The sequence below is a fragment of the Lepidochelys olivacea genome, assembly GCF_965140295.1.
Source record: "Lepidochelys olivacea isolate rLepOli2 genome assembly, chromosome: 6".
Lineage (NCBI taxonomy): Eukaryota > Metazoa > Chordata > Testudines > Cheloniidae > Lepidochelys > Lepidochelys olivacea.
The window spans coordinates 67,679,088-67,702,172 of NC_140416.1; the positions used below are offsets into that span (position 1 = coordinate 67,679,088).

At 41.9% G+C, this 23,085-nt stretch overlaps 1 long non-coding RNA gene across 1 annotated transcript; it reads right to left on the bottom strand.

Annotated features, from left to right (window-relative positions):
• Positions 1-88: 88 nt before the first annotated feature.
• On the bottom strand, positions 89-22,567 carry LOC311522972. Its single transcript, XR_014712225.1, has 3 exons — positions 22,435-22,567; positions 11,577-11,669; positions 89-10,076 (listed from the first exon to the last, which is right to left on the bottom strand). It is a non-coding gene; the product is annotated as an uncharacterized lncRNA (long non-coding RNA).
• Positions 22,568-23,085: the final 518 nt, after the last annotated feature.

A 23,085-nucleotide genomic window follows, 5' to 3' on the forward strand; every position in this document is an offset into this window, starting at 1 on the left:
AGGCAGAACTACCAGTTCCACCTGAAACAACATGGCTACCTTCTAGCTTGTCTTTTTTCCTAACAAATGACACACAATGAGGTTTCAGTGCATTCTCAGCCCGTGCTGCTTTATTGCTAAAAAAAATTGTATACAGGTGCAGAGTTTCCAAGTTCATTTTTAAACAGTTCCTCTTTACAGTGTCAAAAGAATAAAGTCTTTTCTTCAAATCCCCAAAGATGCATAGATATAAAAGCAAGCTGCCTTTTGGAAAACGTCAACTATATACAGGGAGAAATTTTTAGTATTACCACATAAAACACAGTGCAATGGAATAAATGGTTTCCAGTGTTACCACTAAATTCCTTCACTAATCTTTCCTGTGCATGGTCTATATACAATGAATATGTGATCATACTATCAGAAGTTCAGTATAGGAAGTATTCTCTAGCCTAGTTTCCAAACTTAAGGACAATTTTTTTAAAAAAAGGCATCTACTCAATCCCCTTCCTATGTTAGAGCTGAAAACCACCTTCAAAATTTCTCCTCTGCTCTTCCACCATGCTCCTCACAAAGAGTTTACTTACAATGAAGTCTTATTTCTTTTTTGTTTAGAAGGAAAATAAGTGTGTACTTGTAAATATACTAACTGCTTACCCCTCAGGCAATGTCTACACTCCAAATAGTACAGTGGCACAGCAGTAGTGTACATTACAGTGACAGAGAGTTTCTCTGTCACTGTAGTAACTCCACCAACTTGAATTCTTAACCTAGCTACTATCACTCTTTGTGTACCTAGCCATAGGGGGTTTATGTCAGCATAGCTGCAACATTCAGGGGTGGAGATTTTTCTGAGTGTAGTTACTGTGTTGACCTAAATTTTAAATGCAGACCAGGCCTTATTTGAAAAAAAAAAAAAAAAAAAAAAAAAGGTACTAATGCAGGATTTTAAACTGAAGAGTAGTCCTGAAGGATGTCCAGTAGGGTTTTAGTGGCATGCTTGACCACTTGGGCTAAACATGTTTTAACCATTCCTTTTTGCCTACAGAAGTTGGCCCAAAGGAAAAATTTCAACCATATTCTGATACTATAAAATACAGTCAATCACAGATTAAATCTTAATATTCCCTTTTTCATTTTGCAACGACTGTACATCTAAAGAAAGAACAACAATGAGAAAAAAATATATAGCTCCCCACACCAAGCCAGCATTGTGGGTGTGCTTGTATTACACTGGCTAAGAATGTAGACAGCAGTTAACTTGACCCATAAACCCTTCCTCTTGCCCCATCTTCTTTCTTCAAAGAAAGAGGTGGGAATTTCTGACAGAGGAATTTCCACATAAACTAGGTCCCCCCTGCAAAGTTAGATGTAGCCATAATAAGATAGAAGTAATGAATCTCAAAGGCTACTTGTCTCAAGTCTGAGAGCTTCTGAGTTTACATGCTCTACACTAGGAAAAGCAGCATTAGTTCTTGTGCTCTGCTACAGATATAACTTTTTTTTTTTTTACATTCTCAGCAGCAATTTTCCCCAAACACCCACAAAGTGGCTCAAGAAATATTCTTTGCAGAAAACATAGTGAAAGTTTGCAAACAAATAGATGGCACCTGATTTCCATTAGTTCTCTCATGTCAAAATTACTATTTTTTTTAATCAGTTAAATTAAGAACAAAACATTGTCACCTATGTTGCTAGAGGTCAGGACGCTCATTGAGCAAATCTCATTTTATAACTTTTTCAAAGTTTTAGTCACAGAGCTCAACAAAATAAAAACACAAGTTTTGTCAAAAATTTCATGTTCATTCCTAAAAGTTGCCATTACTGCTGGTTCATACCAGTATGCTTCAGTACAGCGGCCTATGTGGCTAATGAGTTACCTGAAAATACTATTAAAAAGCTATTCAACACCTGAAATATGTGGACTGTGCTTATTGATTTCAACCCCTTGCAAAGAATTTACCTCACTAGGCCAAGACCTCTTTCACCTATTGTCAGGCAATTCCTACACTCAGTTTACTATGAGTCAGTTTTATGTTATCCAACTTGGATTTCACCTGTTGCCCTCCCCACACCCTGGGAAACTCTGCACCTTTCTGTTTGCTACAATTGCAGCAGCTGAGAAACCTCATCTCGCCACTAAACATGCTTAGTTCATGCCCTGTTTTTTACATGCTCAGGGCACTAATGTGAACCAGGCAAGAGGTTAAAAAGGCGAGTTCTGCTGATCCTCGTTCCTGATATGCAGTTTTGGTGCCATGCTTCTGTCCCTATCTGTATAATCTGCCCCTTTCTCTACAGAGGCAGTGCATTCTTTAAAAACAAAATTTGAGAATCAAAGCAGTAAGTTCAAGCTATTGGTATATTAGTTCCTATTGCTTCATTATGAATAAATGCATATCTGAATTTACTGGTAATAACTATGTAACACTAGACATTTTGAATCATGCATAATTAGAATACTAGCTCTATAAGACTTGATTTGTGGGCCTGTGCCACTCTTCCTCAGTTTGTCCATGCAGGTCTTTGTGCCTAGGGCTTCACAAATGAACATTCTTTTAGTTGCTCTGCAAACACACATTCAGTTCGGAGGGAAAACAGAATTTACACAGGACATGCTACAGCAAGTTAGAACATCTGACAGTAAAGATAAAAGGTAAGCCTTAGAGAATTTGAGTATACTGTGACTGCTTGGTACGTAGGTTTAGTGCCAGACATATCCTTTATTTATGCTGCACATGTATACACATTATTCTAAAGGCAAACTTCAGGAAAAAGTGCAAAGCAGACTGAAGGAAAATGGGGGTGGTGGGGGTGGGTGTCCATAGGTAGCATTCTGCACTGCTGTGTGAGACGCCCAGGTTCCGCTGCTGGCCCTTCGTGCCTTAGCCTGGCCAGTTGTGAAGGCAACATGCTGAACCTTTGGGAGGAAAGGCTACACCTTGAATTGCCCAACATATAGCCCTCCGGCGCAAGTAAAAAGCTGTACAAATGGGCTTGGAAGGCAATCTCAGCTAGTCTCCATTCACAGCTGAAAGGATGGTCACTGCAGTGCAAGGAAAAAAGGGGTCTCTAAGAGCACTGACAAACTTCCTCAGGAAAGGTTCTGTTCTCCCATTATTACTGAGGAGTACTTCCATAAAACCCAGAAAATAACCTTCACAGCAGAGCTCGTAGCAAAGCCCTGTTTAAAATATCATTTTCCTGAAGCTTGTCACAGCTCTCTATTCCCAAAAACTTGCCACAAGGATTTCTTAGTGCTGAGAAGGTCTGTAACAGCCAGCTGTATCGAGCAAGAGCTGTAATTCACAGGATAGGTACTGGCTAGAACTTCTCCAGCAGCACCAATGAGCAAGAAAGCAGATCACAGGTTTCTGCACAGTCCACACACTTATGATCTAGACTTAGCATTGCTTAGACCTAGTATTAGCATGCCACTACTTGAAAACCATCACATTATCTGAACTTTCTGCTTTGTTTTGCAAGCAAGGAAATCAAGGGCTTGGGAGGGGAAAAAAAAAAAATTATACCACAGGTCAGTGGCCCCAGGGCAGCAGAATCTCTGACATTGCTGCTGTGAGCTGTCTTTGGAAATTTAGTCACCCCTGGAGAATAGTTCACCAGAAAGTCTGCAATGGCAGCAACAAGCAGATAGATAGCCTTCAAGTTTTCATTGTAACTGTGTAACACAGTCTTGCAAAACTCTACTCAGCTAGGAAAAGTACATATTCTGGAGATATGAGCAAGATAGTGTTTTCATTATTATGGTAAAAGACTGGCAAGTAGATTTTCGTAATTGTATAAGGCTGGTCTAATACCATCTAGTATGCCTAGGACATGATCAAGTTAAGGTCTCTTCTTGGTATGTTTCCTGTTTTAATAATAATTTAGTGGTTGGAATTTATTTCAAATCACCATCTTTTAGATCACAGGTTTTCATGTGCAAGACTACTATTGGATATGCCCTACTTGCCAACGCTTAACTACTTATCCATACATCCATCTTGGTTACATTAGATTAGGGGTGCCCACATTTTGCCCCAACAGAGACTCATGTTATTGACTTGCCAAGGGACAAATGGCCCCACCTAGTTTACTAAATAATGAAGCAAAGTTCAGCCACTCTCACACACTACAGATGGTAGCATGCAATATCCCACCCTGATCAAAGAGATTAAGCCACCACATGGATCAATACACACTTTGGTTTAATAATTCAATTCAGGACAGAATATGGCATGCCGAGCTGTATATTCTCTGCAGGCTACTCTTCTGTATTGAAGACAAGGTCAGCTGTGGGTTGTATTTTAAAACTCCATGGGCTCTTTTGAGTGCCCCTCTAATAGTTGCCAGGGACAAAGACCACAGCAGCAGATCAGTTCTCCTCTGCCTTACCAGAGAATCTACTGCAATTGGCTTTGCAAAACTCATAGGGTGAACAGAAAAGTTTTAATCTTAAATGGAAGCGTATGGCCGGTTTGTACTTAAAATTTTAAAAGAGGAAGGAGGACAGTCTTTTGAAAGAAATAAATCCTGCAATTCTGTCCCTGCAGAAGAAACATTTGATATGTCAACATTTGACAATACTTTCTTTTTAGGACCTGTCATATCTCTACTTAGTTTATTTTTACAAAAAACAAAAACCCCTCTCTGCAATAAAAGCTTTAAATCATGCTTTCCAACTGTGGGAAACGGGTCTTCTTTGTATCTCAGCACTTTCCTCTCAGAGGCACTGCACATGCTACACTACAAAACAAGCAACAGGGAAACCAGCCACTCATACACAACTGCCCACTCTTCCCCTACATGCACCAATTCAGACGCATGACCTATAGCTATCCAGGTTTTATACCAGGCTCATCACCATGGTATTTAAGCGCCATATTCCCTCAAAAGAAAGAGGAATTCTTCCATCTTCTTGAAAAGAGACACTATTCTCTTCATGCAACTCCCTGCAGCACAGACCACAAACTTATTTGGTTATTACCACTTATTCTACTGTACAATCTTGCTAATGCAAGTTAGTTACTATTACATGCAAAACAGTTATTGCTACTAAAATTCTAGTTTTATTAAATCTTTTTATGGCTTTGTTTGCATCAGGGATATTTCCCCCTACATACTGTGCTATTTTTGCATTCCAGTTTCAGAGGTATTTTTTTATCAATTGATTCCCCCAAGCACTAAGCTACTTGATTCAATGGTATAGCTACTTTTATTCAGAACTGAACTAGCTTTGAGCACAGTTCCCCAGAGCTCTACTGTAAACAGCCCACCTGCCCAATATACATGGAGAGACGGAATATGCAGAGACTCTGTTTTTTATTACATAATTAACTCTGCAAGAATCACTGGTTTTGTATCTCAGTACATTTTGCCCATTTAATTAATCTAGATCAACTCAGAAACCCAAGCTACCCATTTTTCCCAGGTGGCCATTTACAGGCAGGGCTCAAGAAAAGATGCAGTACCCTCTCTTAGCTGACAGCAGTCTTTGTTATTTTTAAAACAGAGGTGGGTGAAAACCAATAGTGAGAGCAATTAAAAAGCTATTCCAGGAAATCAGACAGATATCATACACAGGTTGTTGTAAACCTGGGTTGGGAGTCATTTCCATTTCTTGCTTCAATAGTCCAAACGGCCTTTTGAGAAAGTGATAAATAAAGTTAAGATTTTGTCACGATTATTTTTAGTAAAAGTCAGGGACAGGTTGCAGGCAATAAAAAAATGCAGGGAAGCCCATGATCTGTCTCTGACTTTTACTAAAAATAATGGGGATGCGGGAAACTGACCAAGGGATGACTGAAGCCCAAGCTCCGCAGGGGGGATGAGAGCCCAAGCCCTGCAGTTGGAGGAGGGGGAGCTCTAGCACCCACCATGGCTGACAGCTCTAGGGCCCCTGCCGCCTGCAATGGCTGATGGCTCCAGTGCCAGTGACTGAGAGCTCTGGGGCCCCCACCGTCCATAGCAGGCTGACAGCTACAGGGCCCCTCTGCTCATTATGGCTTGGAGATGTGGGATCCCCACTGCTCACAATGGCTGACAGCAGTGGGGCTCCTGCCACCCGCAGCGTCTCGGAGCCCCCGCCGGCTGACAGCTCTGGCCCCAATGCCCCAGGCACAGGGCTGAAGCTGAAGGGTAAATGTCACAGAGGTCTCTGAAAGTCACAGAATCTATGACTTCCATGACAAAATCTTATCCTTAGTGACAAACCATTTGGATTTTACCTAGCTCAGCTTTCCATTCTCAGAAGGTAGAGGGAGAGGCATTGTGGAGAGAGAGAAAATTGCCACTCAGTTAAAAAAGAAATCAGATAGCTAGGAAAAGTACTGGAAGTCTCAATCTATAATTTAGGATGCTAAGTGCACAAAATTGAAAAAACTTGTATACAGCAATTTGAATTTCATAATTTAACTAGTCTTACTAATTAAGTTGATCATTAGCATATCATTTTTTAAATAGAGTTATTTCTGCAAAATGTGAGTCTGCTCAACAGTTAACAGAACTCATTAATTATACTCATATGAGAAGGTAGCAGAGTTGCCTATAAAACACGTACAGTGCCTCTTCAGCTTCTGTACGGTGGATGGGATAGGTAGTAATGAAGTGGTCTACACGAAGACAGAGTCTGCAAGAACAGTTTAGGGTGTTTCACTAAGACTAAAAGGAAACAAATACCACTGTCAATTTGGTGGGTGTCCTGGATTTGTCTTGCAGTTCACCTTATATGGACGAAGAGATGATTCGTCTGGATGCTCACAGTCTACTGTTTAGCTTGGATAGACTTTACCAAAAACAAAACAAAAAAGTCAGCTATTATTCCACAAAGCCCCTCAAGTTAAAAACTCCGTTTCCAAAGATAGCATTGTCACTACCACTGCCTAAGAAGGATACTGCATCTTTAGACCACGTTCATAACATCTGTTACTGTCTGCTTTCTACTGTTAGTTACATTATTGTCAATAATAATTTGCCACTCTGAAATTGTAAAAATACTACTAGGCTCATGCACTGATCCTAACATGGCACTACAGTTTGCTACGAAGCACTAATGCTTATGGAACTATACACATCTCAAAATGGAAGACATTGGTGATTTTGTTGTTTTCAAACAACTTGTAACATCATTTTGTCCACAAGTATTAAAATATATATATATATATATATATATATGTATATATATCTATTGCACATGCCCCTTATTTATTTGTTTAACCTTTCATACGGGAAGATTTCTTGCCAACATGGAGAAACAGAAGCGGAGCAAAGAGTAAAGTCTAAAGGCTGAGGCAGTATTGCCTAATACAGCAGTTTCATAAAGAAACTGGCAGGAAGCATACTGCAGTGGGGTCTTTTGGGCATGCACAACTGCAGTTACTCCTGTGACAGCCACAGAACATTAGCCGGATTATAATTTTATCTTAAAAATTAATCAAGTGGTTACATGTTAGGGGGCAGGCAGGGAAAGTCAACATTTGTTTCCATTTCTCACTATGAGGCAGAGCTTGGAGACAATTATTCCTATCAATGTGACAAAGTGGACTAAAGTGTGTCCACCTTCTCCAGAGTCCATTCTCTGCCTTTTACAATATATGGGAAACAATATCAAATTTGCTATGAGGCTGTGCTAGAAACAGCTGCAAGTGGTTATGTCAGAAGGGAGACAAATAGGAGTCAGGAAGGCGAAAAGAAGACTCACCAGGCTTAAGAACAAACATTTGCCATAATGGATGCCTTCTAATCACATTTAAACCTGTGACATGGACAGCAGATATTTCCCTCACTAATGGCCTGATCCTGCCTCTACTGAAATCAATTCTAAATCCCACTGACTTCAGTAAGAGAAGGCTCTAAAAGGGAACATATTTTTCCAGTTGTCTTTAACGCTCAAAAATCCAAATTCTGTTTGGCAAGGGACTGCACTGTATTTAAAAGAAACCAGCCCAACTGCCTACCCATGATGAATATAATTATTTCTCCAAGTGAACAGATAAACACAGCTGACTGGTGCATTGGTGCTTACTATATTCTGATGCCATTACATCTTGTATTATTTTCAACATGAAATGTACAGCTCAACATTCCCTACCCAATGAGTCTGATTTTCTCTCTAAGAGAGCACAAAACAGGAAACAATGTAATTAAACCTTATTGTCACAACACAAGTTCCCTGTGGCTCTACACAACTTTATTTCCAGGAGTGAAGAGCAGGACCAAAGCCAGTGCATGGGTTTGTTCAACTCCAGAATTTGTTCTCCTTCAACTTCCACTACAATAGATAGATTAGATAGACAGATTAGAGAGATATAAGAAAAAGTTTCTTTAGAGATTCTCTCTTCCCCATCCTTTTATAATCCCTTCCCTTCTCTACCAGCCATAAAATGTTGCTCTCGCTACTTGTCACCAGGAGTTAAGTAGACTTTCAGCTGTTGGGTTTTTTTGTTTTGTTTTGTTTTTAAAAAAGCCATTTTTAGGTTGCCTGGCTCTCTCCAGCGGTTTTCTAAAAGAAAATAAAAATTAATATGAACAGAGCCTATACCCCTTTTTTTATCCAGATTTGAAATTATATGTTTTAAAATCAGCAAATCACATTTGCTAAATTCACATTAACACAAGCTTGAAATAAGGTGCACTACTAAGTGGTCCAGGTTCAAGTGGAAGAAAACAGATAAACCAATTATGGCCTTTCCACCAAGAAACCTCATTGACCACACAGACTACCACTGCAGCGAGCAACTAAACAACATAAAGCTTCTATCTCAAAAGGAAAGAAAACATCCCGTGTAAGTCACAAGTGATGGAGACAAAGACTCTGGTGTAAACACGTGAGAACCATGATCTCCTCCTTAGTTTGGGAAGGAGATACAGGAGGAGCCAGAAAAAGAGCACACTTCCTTCAGCATTTCTGCTCTCTCTGAACTTGTTTCTCTATCAGACCTCCCATCACCTACACCCTGGAAGAGTACCCATCCCAGTATTCCAGTAGCCAAAGGAGAGTTAAAAACCAACTCCATCAGCTGTATGAAGAAGTTATAAACTGCATCCAGGACGTTGAGGGGATGAGCTGGAGCATTATCCTTGTAGCCTCTCCCATCCCACCAGAGGTCAGTTGCTTTATTAAAAAGAAGTTCTGTTCCATCTCTTGGATCATAGACAGTTTTTTTGTTCCTTTTGCTGCTGAAGAAGACTGGAGGTACAATGTAAACCCAACACTATAGGATCAACTTTAGCACTAGGAGGCTCTCAAAGATTCACCTTCTTAGGGAAGGGGCTTGCTACAAAAGAGACAGTGCAGAGCAACTTCTTTTCCTGGTGAAAGCTCCTCACATTCACTGGTTATGTGGATTTACACATGCAGATGTTTTTGATCACAGAATGTGAGGATTCATCCATCCATGATATACAAGGTAATTCTGTATTTGTTTCTGCGCATTAGCTGCTTCACGAGGTGACATCGAGACATTTATCTACAAAGTCAGTTCTTTGTTCTGGATTAGGACATCCTCATTAAGGGATTTTCCAGGATTGTGGTTTTTTGTTTTTTTTTAAGTTTGTTCCTCATTTCAGGGTGGAAATCTGTTCTGGTTCTCTTGCTGCAACCTTTCACATATGTTGAAACAGCTTGGCACAGCATCACATGCAGATGCACTATCCATTTACTTGGTTCTCCAATAGGGCACAGTGGGAGAAGACGTTACGCTCCTAAGATTATAGAAAGGAGATACCATTCAAGAAGACTGGTTTCTGTGAGAGCATGCCTGTAAAAATCTTCTCTAGGGTGCAAAAACAGAGCTCAAAAACTCTGAAGACATCACTTCAGGGACCTATCAAACATGATTTCTGTTGCTCGCTTGTAAGGGTTGGTAAAATGCTTGCTGTGTGCTCCTATGGCGGATGCCAGCTGGTGCAGGCTCCACACATCAAATGGTGGTTTAAGAAGTTGAAACATAAAGAGAAGAATCTTTTCTCATTACATGCCATGGAGATAAGGAAAAGACTTTTCTTCACTAGTAGTGGAGCATCCACCTTTCACTGTCTATGATCAGTTTCTAAGCAAAAGTAACAGGATAACTTCCTCTGGGATGCCAGGAACAGACCTGAAAACACAAAAGGAAAAACAGAAGGAATAACAGAGAACAGAATGAAATTAACTCAAAATTAAAATGCTCAAAAGTTCACTTCTTCAAAATCTGATTTCAATTTATACAAGATCAGGATGTTGCACAAACTGCAATGATAGCGAGACTTAAAGTTCTTAGAGTTCTAACTTTAGAAGTTTCTAGGCTGGCTAAGTAAACACTACAGATATACTGAACTAAAAACTTACTTGCTCACACAGAAGCAGTGTGTCCAGCAACAAGTATCACACTGTTGGGAATGTGGTAGGTAACTATATTATTTCTTAATTGTGACCCAGAAATATGCTGTTGCAAGGGAAGTGTGGTGCCAGGAAAAGAATACACACATTGCACCTTGATTGTCTTTTTGGCCAAATTTTCAAAACAAACAGGTACCATAAACCAGGAGCTAATTAATCACAATCTACAAGACTATGAATACCACAAGTGAAGAAAGGTGTTCATAGTGGCTGTAAGATCACACAAGTTAGCTTCTTTTCCTGTGCCCACTTGCTTTTCTTCATTCACTGAAGATAGAGAATCCCAGTGTGACTACACCTATGCTCCTGCACCAGTAGCACTTTCTTGGCATATCTGATCATAGTGGCAGTTTGAAATGAAGCTTCTGTTTTAAACTGATGATGCAACTGTGTAGGGGCACAGCCATGTTGGTGCCAAGAGATCGTTTTTCTCTTCTATGGCAGGAAGTCCATCAATGACCCTCTCTATGCTGCAATGTGGGAAAGGGGGAAGATTTCATATACACACCAGCTTTTATTCTTCCTCCATTATCCTCTTCCCCCTTTATCTGGTCTTTTCTTGCCTATGTCTACCTCCCTGCTCTAGATCACCTTCATTCCTTGCTTGGCAGGTAGCTGAAATTAATCTCCTAGTTAACAATTTTAGGGTCCCATATTGAAAGAGTGGGTGGATATTGGTGGATCAGAAAAACACAGCTATTGTACACATCCCTCTAACTTTCTCACCAAGGAGCTCAAAGCACTTCACAAATATTAGCAAATTTCACATCATCATACCCATATAAGTAGGAAGGTCTTATTATTCTCATTATACAGATGGGGTAACTGTGACAGAGAGGGTGAGTGACTTGCTTAATGTCACACCAGAAGTCTGTGGTGACCTGGAAAGAGAATCCAGTGTTTCCTGACTCCCTGTCCTATGCCTTAACGGCAAGAACATCTTTCCGCATTGCAAGAGACAAAAATGAAATCAAAACCCTCAAATTAGTTGTTTAATATTTGACATTTTGACTGTCAGCATAAAATAGAATGCAATTAGCATTTATTCTTGTTGGAATAAATCATTAAATCAGGCTCAGTTATCAGGAGCAGTTCAAGCAGACACTGTGGTAATAGTCCAGTACCCCTATAGCATGCCAAGGAAAGCCAAATCCCTCTTGGACTGATTTTTAAAAAAAAAAAATCAGAAACAAAAAAGAAACAGATAGTTTATACCTACCCTTAACCTCATGGCCACACATGCCATCATTTTCCACCAAGAGCCTTTCCTTTCAGTTTGCTGATTGGCACTCAAAATGGAACATAAGTGAACCTGATTGGCACAACAAGATGGATAATAAATAAATAAAACAAACAAAAGAGCAAAGCAAGAACAAAATTTCTGTTATCCTGACATTGTGCAGGGTACAAACACCAGGAAAAGAGCAATAGTGGTTATCTTCCAGGAATTAGTTAAGCAAGAATCATGATATTACTCCATAAATTATTATACAGATGAATTAGTCTTTCCTTCCCCTGATAGGAAAAAGCCTACTGAGCCACCCTAGAACGAGCTCATCCATCCCAACAAATACCTCATTCTAAATGGTAGCAAAATGCCACTGGTTTTAAAGTTTAGTTTTCAATGGATTAAATGAGAGCAAATCAACTTTCCCCCTCACTTCTGGGGAGAAGAGCACCTACCCAAGACATTTCCAAAACGTTTTTGTTCAGAAACCATTCTGTCCCTGAGGTAAGAATATGCATGTTATTTAATAGATCAGTTGGTGAAATCTTTCACTTTAGTCAGTTTGTGCAACACTTACTCCTGGGGGAATCTGACACTACTGCACGTGTGCATATTTAATGAGCCCCACAGATTTCTAATTTTTCAAGCAGAAAAAAGTTTCTGCCAAAATGTTGCTACAGTTCCGCCTTTTGCCCACCAGGGACGCTGTGGCGACAGAACAAAGTTGCAGCTCCCTGCAGGGAGGGAAGAGAGAGCTGCCTTCACAGCGCTTGTCAGGCCAGGTCAGGAGATGGGCTGTGGGGGGCAGGAGAGGTGCGTCAGACAGGGGCTCATAAGGGCTAGTGAGGGAAGACAGACTGGGGCAGGGGCTGAATGGGAGTGGAGGCACAGGGCCACGGGGTTAGGGTGGTGCAAAGACACATGGGGATGTGGCGGGGGAGCGGGGTGAAGAGCTACACAGGGACAGGGGAGTGGCTGGGTGAGGGCACAGAGACACGTGGGGACAAGGGCAGATGTGTCTGACTGAATGGGAGAGGCTAGGGGTCAGCCAGGATCTGCATGGGGGAAGCTCCCTAACAATCCATCCCTGCCACACACACACACACCCCAAAAAAAGGTTCCATACTTTTTCCACCCATACTCAACAGCCCTCCAAGTTCACACCCAGGCTCCTTCCCAGCAATTTACTTCCCTCTCCCTCAGCTCCTCCATTACCTCTGACTCCCCCAAGCCTTTGCTCTGCTTCTGAGGGGTGTGAGAAATATGGTTCTGCATTGTTGTTTAAATGAATTAAGAACATAAGAATGGCCATACTGGGTCAGACCAAAGGTCCATCCAGCCCAGTATCCTGTCTGCCAACAGTGGTCAATGACAGGTGCCCCAGAGGGAGTGAACCTAACAGGTAATGATCAACTGGTCTCTCTCCTGCCATCCATCTCCACCCTCTGACAAACAGAGGCTAGGGACACCATTCCTTACCCATCCTGGCTAATAGCCATTAATGGACTTAACCTCCATGAATTTATCTAGTTTTCTTTTAAACCCTGTTATAGTCCTAGCCTTCACAACCTCCTCAGGCAAGGAGGTCCACAGGTTGACTGTGTGCTGTGTGAAGAACTTCCTTTTATTTGTTTTAAACCTGCTGCCCATTAATTTCATTTGGTGGCCCCTACTTCTTATATTATGGGAACAAGTAAATAACTTTTCCTTATTCACTTTCTCCACACCACTCATGATTTTATATACCTCTATCATATTCCCCCTTAGTCTCTTTTCCAAGATGAAAAGTGCTAGTCTCTTTAATCTCTCCTCATATGGGACCTGTTCCAAACCCCTAATCATTTTAGTTGCCCTTCTCTGAACCTTTTCTAATGCCAGTATATCTTTTTTGAGATGAGGAGACCACATCTGTACGCAGTATTCAAGATGTGGGCGTACCATGGATTTATACAAGGGCAATAAGATATTCTCCATCTGATTCTCTATCCCTTTTTTAATGATTCCTAACATCCCATTCGTTTTTGACTGATGCTGCACACTGCGTGGATGTCTTCAGAGAACTATCCACGATGACTCCAAGATCTCTTTCCTGATTAGTTGTAGCTAAATTAGCCCCCATCATATTGTATGTATAGTTGGTGTTATTTTTTCCGATGTGCATTGCTTTACATTTATCCACATTAAATTTCATTTGCCATTTTGTTGCCCAATCACTTAGTTTTGTGAGATCTTTTTGAAGTTCTTCACAGTCTGCTTTGGTCTTAACTATCTTGAGAAGTTTAGTATAGTCTGCAAACTTTGCCACTTAACTGTTTACCCCTTTCTCCAGATCATTTATGAGTAAGTTGAATAGGATTGGTCCTAGGACTGACCCTTGGGGAACACTACTAGTTACCTCTCTCCATTCTGAAAACTTATCAAATTATTACTGTATTAATACCAAATTAGTGCTGTATTAATAAGCCTAGTAAGAAATCTATTTGTCAAAAAACATTTCCTGAATCTTTTTTGTTGTTGTTTGTATTGTTACAGACATACCTGCTGACAGGTATTTTGAAATAAGTGACCAAAAATAATTGAAACTTGGTGTGACTATATTGTGTTATTTTGACAAATAAAATATGCAGAATTTTAAAATATTGTGCGAACTTAATTTTTTGGCACAGAATGCCACCAGGAGTAAACACTGTACTCCTCATCCTCCTAAAATTTACGTACCCATACCTAATTAAGAACACCAGTAAATCCATGCACGGAAGAACTCACCTGGAGAACTAGATGTACAATACACTACTTCCCACACTGCTCTTAATTGGATTTGTTCTGTAAGAATTTTTTTTTTATGGTGATAATTGTTCAACACACTGGGACTGAGATTTTCCTACAGACATATGTCCAACTCCATTTCCTTAGAAACTGAGGTGAATGGAATTATTGCAGATTGATAAAACAAATACATCTTTACTGCCTGTCTAAACAGTTGTAGGGGGAAGGAATAATGTCAGGACTCAAGAATGTGATGCTGACAACCCAACTGGTAGAATGATGGATCACCTGTAAGCAGGGCTACTTCATTACACAGAGCTTACACAATGAAAAAACACTCCCAACATACACACGAAAGCATTCTGATCCTTTTTATTCTCCTCCTCCTGCACTGCGGAACATTTTCACAGGCAGAGAAGAACCAGAACCTTTAGCCAAGATACAATCCACTGTGCTCTATTGTGATTTCTAGCTCTATTCTCTTAGGTTAGCCCTTACATTTACACATTGTGAAAGGTCAGAATTTGACAATCTCAAATCATACTACAATAACTAAATACACAATAGATTTTGAGAGCATGTGAACACAACATGAAGTCCTTCATAGAATAATTCATTTGATAAAGAAGAGTGATTCCGACCAACGTTAGAATGAGCAAAGTAAGACCCAAGACTATAAGTGAATGAACTACACATTAAAATAAGTCAAATTTTAAATATTTCATCTGCTGCTGCTGCTTTTTCATAACTACATCATGCAAATGAGTGCCTCAACTAGTAATGTGCCTCAATTTGCTAGGGGCAAAATTTTCAGACATTCACTAACTTCATATTTAATTTTTAGAGTGCTCAGCTTGACACCCTTTCCACCTGATTTTCAGAGGTGATGTGGAACCATTCATCACACGAACATCAAAGGAAAATGCAGGTGCTCTGAACTTTTGAAAATCAGACACAAGTGAATGAAATTTAAAATTAGTGAACACTTCTTAAAAATGTTTATCATAAATATAAAGGGAAGGGTAAACACCTTTAAAATCCCTCCTGGCCAGAGGAAAAACCCTTTCACCTGTAAAGGGTTAAGAAGCTAGGATAACCTAGCTGGCACCTGACCACAATGACCAATGAGGAGAGAAGATACTTTCGAAGCTGGAGGGGGGGAGAAACAAAGGGTCTGTGTCTGTCTATGTGTTGTTTTTTGCCGGGGACAGAACAGGAATGGAGTCTTAGAATTTAGCAAGTAATCTAGCTAGATATGCATTAGATTATGATTTCTTTAAATGGCTGAGAAAATAAGCTGTGCTGAATGGAATGGATATTCCTGTTTTTGTGTCTTTTTGTAACTTAAGGTTTTGCCTAGAGGGATTCTCTGTGTTTTGAATCTAATTACCCCGTAAGGTATTTACCATCCTGATTTTACAGAGGTGATTCTTTTTACTTTTCTTCTATTCAAATTCTTCTTTTAAGAAACTAAATGCTTTTTTCATTGTTCTTAAGATCCAAGCGTTTGGGTCTGTGGTCACCTATGCAAATTGGTGAGGATTTTTATCAAACCTTCCCCAGAAAAAAGGGGGTAAGATTTGGGAGGATTTTGGGGGGAAAGACGTTTCCAAACGAACTCTTTCCCAGTAACCGGTGTTAGACATTTGGTGGTGGCAGCAAAAGTCCAAGGGCAAAGGGTAAAATAGTTTGTACGTTGGGGAAATTTTAACCTAAGCTGGTAAAAGTAAGCTTAGGAGGTTTTCCTGCAGGTCCCCACATCTGTACCCTAGCGTTCAGAGTGGAGAAGGAACCTTGACAATGTTGTTCCTTACAAAAAGAGGATTGTTTGGTCATAAGGTTAGTAATTTGCAGGTATGCTGCACAGGATTTAATTTTAGTTGATAACTGTCAGTAAACATCCATTTTAGCAGACACTGAAATCAATGGAAAAAACAAGCCCTCTGCACTCCTGGTGTCACAGGAGTATGAGGTGCAGAGGAATCCCTGTGCTGCCTTAGGGCCTGTAACACCTGATCCTTGCAGGCATAAGGTGTGGGGGAGGCTGTGGACCTGGCAGGGCAGAGCAGAGACCCCTTGCTAGGACTGCAAGAAGAAGGACTCCCCTAGCTGAGGGTGAGGTCACAAGGTGCTGAATGGCTCCTGCGACAGTGCAGGCAGCCCTCTGCCCCGCTGCTACAGACCCACTCTCACACTCACCATCAGGGAATGCCAGGGGGGTCTGCTCTGCCAGGACCACAGCCTTCCCCACAATTTGTACCTGCAGGGATTGGCAGCTCCCCCGTGGCAGAAGTGTGTTCATGACGTGGGAGGTGCAGATGGCTCCCTGCATGGCCGCAGGGACGTGGTGCCCAATCCCTGCAGGCACAAGATGCGGGAAAGGCTGTGGTCATCCTAGCTCAGTGGATCAGAGACCACCCAGCTAGGGCTGCAAGGAGAAGGACAAGCTTCCAGCTGCAGGGGAGAGCATCCTGCTGCTGAATAGTTCTAGCCCAGGATGGCTCCCAAACATTTGGCCAATGAGTGAGTGGGTGGGTGGGTGGATGGGGCCAGTGACACCTAATCCCTGCAGGCAAGGCTTCGGGTCCTGGCCCAGTGGAGCAGAGACCCCCAGCCAGGACTGCAAGTTCAGACTGCAAGGAGGAGGAATAGTCCCCAATAACAGAGGAGCCCACCCCACTGCTGAATGGCTCCATCCTGGGTAGGAGCCATTTCAGCAACACAGTGACTTCAACCACAGCTAGGGACTCATGGTCCTCCACAGGGGGGTTCTGCTCCCCCCCACCAGGACCCCAGCCTCCCCTGCACCTTGTGCCAAAGGGATTGGGGTCACCAGCCCCGCAGGGACCCCTCCGCAGCTCCACTGTCATGACCGCACTTCTTCACTCATGTGCCAGGAATGTGGGATCCATCTCTGGTCTGGACTGTTCAGGTCATGTGTGATGGATGTAGGTAAGGAAGTATGGAGAAGGCAAAAGTCAAGGTTATAGGTTGCAAGAGACTGCTAAGGTCTTAACTAGGAATTTCCTGTTTTTCACAGTTGCACTAGTGGCATTGTCACTTGAGCAAGTTAAACCAGGGATGGCATGGTATTTATGAGAGGTGGTTTTTACCACCATGGGAAAAACCAGTTAGTCCCAGTTTAAGGCATTTTCTATTTCTATTTGCTGTTTCGTCAACACACACCTCATTTCAATTAGTTTTAGTTACATATTCAAACTGTAGTTACATAAGGCAGTAGATTTGTAATTAATTTAGGGTTATACAAATAAAACAAAACTGCAGTGGGCATAATACAAATATATGTAAATATTGGAATGTCTGTATGCAATTTGGTTTTGTATCTTCTCAAGGAAGTTATACACGTTATCACATATTTCAGTTTTCGATATAAACCAAAAGTAAAAAACAGCTGATTACATGAAAATGACAATAATGCTGAGTTGCACGCTTGAAGCATTAAGCAATCAAAAGCATGCAAAGTTACAGACTACCAGTCTAGGTCCATTTGGTCAGGCAGCATTCTGTAGCAGAAGACTAACTTTGATGTAGTGGACAGATCAAGCCTATTCCTCCATTTTTAATGGATGTATCCACAGTTTCAAAAGATTCATTCTGTGTTTGCTGAACCTGCTGGAAACTGGTACAATTATTTTTCTAATTCAAACCAAGTTTAAGACAGTATTTACCAGCACCCTGTCCTAAGCTAGGAAATTTTTTCCAGGAAATTGCCAATCGGAGTTTAACCGCTTTTTAACCATGTTTTTTGATTTGAGGGAATATACATGAGAGCTACACTACCTGCAAGACTCTAATGGTTTCATAAGCAATGGTCCCCAGAGTTAATTTTTCCTTCAGATCCTCCTCTTCTATCACAAGTATTGATTTAAAATGCAGTTTTGGTCAGAAAACTGAGCAACTGAAAATGGCAGCTTCTTGATTGATCTGCTTTTTTATTGCTTCTAGTATTTTCTTCTGTGTTCTTTGCTTCTTCTTTCTTTCCCGTGTTCTCTGGCAGCATAAATTGGATTCCTTTCAGCAACAAAAATGTCAACTAACTTCCAACGGCGGATTTATTTATTTTTACTGGCAATTAGGTAAGGAGGAGTATCTTGATTTTCACATCAGTGGGGAATGGAAACAGATATGGAATCACATAGTAAGGGGAAGTTCCTGTAAAAAACACTATCTGAACTAGGATTCCACGTTTTTGCTGAAGAAGTTAATGACATCTCAAGCACTTGAAGCCTGGCCACAAAATGCTCCAATAGGAGCTTACAATCAGTCCAGAAATGAATGTCCTTCACAGTCTTGCTATTATATTCTAGAGAGAGGTTTTAAAAAGAAGCCAGAACACCATTCCATGCAATAATGGGGAAAAATAAAACAGAAGCAAGTTCAGAAAAAAAGTTTTAGAGAACTCGCCTTTTATTTTTCCTTCTCAAAGACTATGTTGACCTATGAAGGTAGACAGCTGGACATACATAATCTCCTGAGTTCCTCAAACAAATCCTCCAGACAGGGAAAGGAATGTGGAAATTGCTCAACAGCAACTCAGGCAGCAGTTTTAGCCCCAGCTGGCCAGGGGAGTTTAGAACATGGACAGTCAGGCCCTCGGTCCCCCCACTCCTCGCCCACGGGAACAAGATTATTAGGTTTTATTTTCTGCAGCTCTTGGGGAGCCAATGCAACTAAATATCACCATTAATCCATGTTAAATGTGCATACTGCTATTATGGGTTGAATGGAAGTGGTGAGTGCATGCATGTGAAGGAGAAGGGAGTTACTTGCCTTCTTATTATTCTGTTAATTCTAGTCAGAAGCAGGACCATATTTATTCTGGAATATCCCAACAACATATCCACCTCTTGCAGAATCAAAGAGAACAGAATCTAAGCTTTAATTTGAAAAAGAAAGATTTCTGGTAAGAAAATCTTCCTAATACAAACTGAGAGAATCAATGTGAGTGCAGTCTTCCTGAATATGCACACAACCTAAAACAATAATTAACTCAAACTTAACTACAGTATAATTATTTTATCAGTAACATGCATCTAATTTCAAACATCCTGCCATGTTTTCCACAGGTGTCCAAAACTCCAAATGTCCTCTACCTACCCACCAAGACTTCTACCTTCCTCCTGACAAGTACAATGTAGTTATGTATTTTCAACATAAAATTCTACAGCAAACTGAAAATTTCATGACAGCATTACCAAATTAAATTGTGGAAGCTCCTTTGCTGGAGGTTGGATAGCCATCGGTCATGGATGGGGGTTAGACTAGATCGGGGTTATCACAACAATATTTTTGGGGACCTCAAGAGTGTGGCCCCCAACTCTTGCTGGTGGCTGCTCTGACAATTTTTCCTAAAATACTTAATTAACTTTAGGAAAAATAAATAAATATGCATATATACACATCCAAATCATAATTTATTTACGTAGATTTTTTTTTTGCAGACTCAACAATAAAAATAATGTACAGTTGTCTCTATTCTTTACTAGACCTAAATAGAATACAAACTCAAATAAGGTGCATGTTCTTGTCTTTTTTGTTATTTCTTTTGCTTTTTTTTTTTTTTTAAAGGCTTGCTAGCTAGTTAGTCTACTGCTGTGAAAAGTGATATTTGTATGTTTGATAATATCACCTTTCACAGTTCTCAGCTAGCTACTAAGTCTGCTGTGAAAAGTGATATTAGCAAACATACAAATATCAAATTTCACAACAAAGTTTTCTTAGCCCTGGCAAGCCAAGGAACTAACTAAACTTTGGATGGGGACGTGGGTAGGAGGCAGAAGGGGGCAGAGGTAATGGGGAGTGGTGGTGAGCCTGGGGCTGGTGCCCGCTGTCATGTAGCCAGGGTCAAAGTCTAGACCCCGCAGCTAGGACCTGGAGCCGGCCACCCTGCAGACCATCACCCTCAGGCTGAAGCCTAAAGCCTGAGCACCAACGTTCCCGGGAACTCTCACTGGTTGCCTGCTCCTCTGGCAGTTGTGGCTCCAGGGGGGGGACGGGACAGGGCCCAACCCCTGCTGGTGGCCTTGGGGGAAGTGCGACTGCTTTGACCCTTCCCCAATCACCACTGCCCAGGAGGCTGTGGCAGCAAGAAAAAGCCCCTGGTGGCCACGTTTGAGAAACACTGGACTAGATGACCCCATGGTCCCTTCTAACCCTATGATTCTATGAAAAAAGTTCTTTAGTTTAGTACCAGTCTACTACATCAGAGCAACAAAGAAGCCAGAAGGCCTAGGTGCATAATTTAGTAAGTACACTGACCTTGGCTACAAGTTACAAATCTGGAAAAGGGGAAGCCTGTTTTTAAATAATATTGTATTATGTGAATTTTCCCATTGTTTATAGAATACTTTCCTGCTTGCTGTCTTCAATAATCATTTGGAAACTTGAAACTGAAATCAATTTTCTTGTTGACATTTCCCTCTCTCCACCGTGCATACAATCTCCTTTATTGCTGTAATATTGTTTAAAGAAAAGGAGTACTTGTGGCACCTTAGAGACTAAACAATTTATTTGAGCATAAGCTTTCGTGAGCTATAGCTCACTTCATCGGATGCATACTGTGGAAAATACAGAAGACGTTTTTATACGCACAAACCATGAAAAAATGGGTGATTATCACTACAAAAGGTTTTCTCTCCCCCCACCCCACTCTCCTGCTGGTAATAGCTTATCTAAAGTGATCACTCTCCTTACAATGTGTATGATAATCAAGGTGGGCCATTTCCAGCACAAATCCAGGTTTTCTCCCCCCCTCCCCCATTTTTTCATAGTTTGTGTGTATAAAAACGTCTTCTGTATTTTCCGCAGTATGCATCCAATGAAGTGAGCTGTAGCTCACGAAAGCTTATGCTCAAATAAATTGGTTAGTCTCTAAGGTGCCAAAAGTACTCCTTTTCTTTTTGCAAATACAGACTAACACGGCTGTTACTCTGAAACCTGTAATATTGCTTGTGAATCCTGATTTTGAATTTTTAAGCATCTGAAATCCATTCCCTTGTGTGCACCCCTCACCTAATGCAATATGCTCACAGAAAACAAAGGTAGAAAAAATAGGTCAAGTCATCAATTTAACAGCATTCCACTAACATCCAGACTTCGTGTATAAAAGATACAATCTTTTAATAGCGTAATTTTCAGGCCTCTATTTTTGTAGTCTGAAATATTCAGCACTCTTTTCACCAGCTGAATAGACTAAATTCAAATTATGTGTTTTGATTTTTCTGCCATGCACATCAACAGTTGCAGCTGTTCTCTGAACATAAATTACAGCTGATTTACTATGCAGGAAACGGTTCTTCTAACCATCTGCTGCAGCGTACTAACAAGTCTATATCTAATGCATCGCTATGGGTTATCCATACTTCCAGTGCCTCTGAAGTTATTCAGACTTCTTCAGGGTGTATTCGAGCTCTCCTCATTCAGACAGACTTGAATTCAGGACCCTTTAAACCAGCACTCCAAACTATTTCTGCTATGGTTTTCTACGAACCCTTGAACTACATTAGTATTTAAATACAACAGTGATAAGCCCAAAGATAGACAGACGACGATACAAACCACAGCAGACGGGTAGCTTCGGGAGGAGCATTATCAACTGGAGTAAACTAGCGTGTGTGTGTGTAAAATTCAGATACGAGGAATCTAATTAAACACTCCCCCTAGAATTCTGCGGCTCCAGTTTTGGAGCATCGCTAATACACACCGTCTGCCAGGCCCGTGGGGGGGGGGGGGGGGAGATGGTGAAGAGGCAGCACCCAGCCCAATCAGGGGGATACCATACACACAAACACACACACGGCGCGGGAGGGGAGGGGAGACATCGAAGACCTACGTGCCCAGGCCCAGCCGGCTTAGGGATTAAGGGGGGTGGGGGGGGGCCGGTACTTAACCAGAGCGAGTACCAGCCGGAATTCGTATACGGCCAGGCCCAGCCCAATCAGGGAGCAGGAAGGGGAGGCGGGTACATAGATGCCCGGGCCCAGCCCAATCAGGGAGCGGTGAGGTCCCGCCACTACCCAGGCTCAGTCTCGCTTCTCGGGCAGCCGTTCCCCGCTCCGTTTACCTGCCCCTGGCCGAGGCCGCCAGGCCGCGGCCGGCCCTCTCCCCTCAGCCTCTTCCTCTCACTCCGCCATCTTCCCCGGCTCACCTCGGCCACCCAGTCGGGGGCTCAGGCGCCCGGCGCCTCCAGGCCCGCCCACTCGAGAGCCAACCTATGAGGCACCGTATCGTCATCCTTCCGCCTTCGACAGGCATTGGTCAGTGGAGGCATCCGTCGGAGTTACTTGGAGGCCGCCTGCAAAACTCTCTCCTCTGATTGGCCAGGAGAGGAGCACCCTTTTGCGAAAGTATTGGTTACCCCGTGGCATAAGACCTCCCCTCACCGACATGTAAACGGGCCGTTTACGTTTGAATGTGTGTTCGTGTGACTGCGATTCCACCCAGCTGGCGCGGACGGAGTGAGCCCTGACCTGGAGCGGGCAGGGCAGGACAGGAGGCGGCCCAGCCGTTACCGAAGGCGCCCCAGGTTGTGGCGCCCCCCCCCCCTCACGCAGGGATGTTTTACTAGGAAAGGCCCACGCTGCCTAGAGCACGTGGGGCCAGCCCAGGGAGGCCTGAGCTGATCTCCCGGCGTGGGATTTGAGCCTGTTGTGCCAGGGAACATGTAGTACCCCTAGCACCGCCTGCCCCTCCCTAGCAGCTGTGACAGACAGCA